The sequence below is a fragment of the Rhea pennata genome, chromosome 5 (assembly GCF_028389875.1).
Source record: "Rhea pennata isolate bPtePen1 chromosome 5, bPtePen1.pri, whole genome shotgun sequence".
Lineage (NCBI taxonomy): Eukaryota > Metazoa > Chordata > Aves > Rheiformes > Rheidae > Rhea > Rhea pennata.
In genome coordinates this window covers 55,521,096-55,523,098 of record NC_084667.1, presented here as the reverse complement: position 1 = coordinate 55,523,098, position 2,003 = coordinate 55,521,096, and the positions used below count along the sequence as shown (strand labels likewise).

At 47.7% G+C, this 2,003-nt stretch overlaps 1 non-coding gene across 1 annotated transcript; it reads right to left on the bottom strand.

The window, feature by feature from the left end:
* Positions 1-1,391: 1,391 nt before the first annotated feature.
* TRNAK-CUU (transfer RNA lysine (anticodon CUU)) lies at positions 1,392-1,464 on the bottom strand. Its single transcript has one exon. It is a non-coding gene; the product is annotated as a tRNA-Lys (tRNA).
* Between the last annotated feature and the right edge of the window lie 539 nt (positions 1,465-2,003).

Genomic DNA, 2,003 nt, shown 5'->3' with positions numbered 1-2,003 from the left:
TAATGCACATACAGTTGTGTTTGCAGTGGCTGTTAGGATTATCAGTTCTGTTACTGTAATTTAGGAAGCCACCCAATGAGACTGGAGAACCCCTAATTTCAGTTTTAGCAAACTCCCTGCATGGCATAAACTGTTTTGAGACAGTGTATACAAAATTCAAACCTCATGCGTGCATGCAGATACTTTACTGGTGCAAACAGTTCACAATATTATGAGTTCACACACTTTCAATAGGTACAGTACGTAACTTTAGTAACTTGCCTTTCTTGACCTGATTCTCTAAAAAGTCCTCTTTTTGTAGACACTTGCTACTCAAGTTTTGTCTCCTTATTTATCATAGAATCATAGAATCAGTAAGGTTGGAAGGGACTTCTGGAGATCATCTAGTCCAACCTCCCTGCTCAGCAGGGTCACCAAGAGCATGGTAGACAGGGTTGCATCCAGGTGGGCCTTGAAGATCTCCAGAGAAGGAGGCTCCACAGCCTCTCTGGGCAACCTGTTCCAGTGCTCCGTCACTCTCACAGTGAAGAAATTCCCCCTCACGGTCAGGCCGAACTTCCTGTGCTTCAATTTCTGCCCATTGCCTCTTGTCCTGTCACATGGGACAACTGAAAAGAGTTTGTCCCCGTCCCCTTGACACCCTTCCTTCAGGCACTTGCACACATTGATAAGATCCCCCCTCAGTCTTCTCTTCCGCAGGCTGAAGAGGCCCAGCTCTCGCAGCCTTTCCTCCTAGGGCAGGTGCTCCAGCCCTCTGATCATCCTCGTAGCCCTACGCTGGACTCTCTCCAGTAGCTCCATGGCTCTCTTGTACTGGGGAGCCCAGAACTGGACACAGTACTTGAGACAAGGCTTCACCAGGGCAGGATCACCTCCCTTGACCTGCTGGCAACACTCTTCCCAATGCACCCCGGGAGACCATTGGCTTTCTCGGGCACAAGGGCACATTGCTGGCTCATGGTCAACTTGTCATCCACCAGCACTCCCAGGTCTTTCTCTGCAGAGCTGCTTTCCAGCAGGTCAGCCCCTGGCTTGTAATGGTGCCTAGGGTTATTTTGCCCCTAGGTGCAGGACCCTGCACCTGCCCTTGTTGAACCTCATGAGGTTCCTCTCCGCCCAGTTCTCCAGCCTGTCCAGGTCTCCCTGAAGGGCAGCACAGCCCTCAGGTGTGTCAGCCACTCCTCCCAGCTTGGTATCATCAGCAAACTTGCTGAGGAGGCACTCTGTCCCCTCATCCAGGTCATTGATGAAGAAGTTGAACAGGATGGGACCCAGTACTGAGCCCTGGGGGACGCCACTAGCCACAGGCCTCCAGCCAGTCTCCACATCACTGATGACAACCCTCTGAGTTCTGCCTTTCAGCCAGTTCTCAATCCACTTCAAAATACATACGCCCAACGTGGGGCTCGAACCCACGACCCTGGGATTAAGAGTCCCATGCTCTACCGACTGAGCTAGCCAGGCACTGTGGTGAATGTGCTATGGCACCTAATTTGTTATTGGTCTTCAGGTCACTAGTGGAGAAAAACAATTTAAAACAACACTGTCTCAGTCTTCTTTCCATTAAAAAAGTATTGAAAAGTGAAATAGTACTGAAATGGCAGATGGCTATCCAGTACTGTCACCTGAATTACTGCAGGACCTGTTGCAGATGGATATGCTGTAGGGACCACAGACTAGGGTATATATTTGTGTTTTACAATAGATAACCTATAAAACAGAAATAGATTACTCATTTACAGTTAAACCAGATTTGGAGAAATAGTTACTTAACTCACTCCCACCGGTTTCATTTTTGGAAGATCTCAAATTCCTTTCAGATTCTGGCCTTCAGTGCCTTCTCTGTTTCTGAAAATGGAATTTAAACACATTGAAAAATTCTTCCCATAGTTTACAAGAGGATTGTCAACGTCAATGAACAACGTATGCGGGGAGGTCAGGTCCTTTATATTCCCTGAAACTGCATTTAAATTGACCTGTGAATATATATGGACTCAGGATAG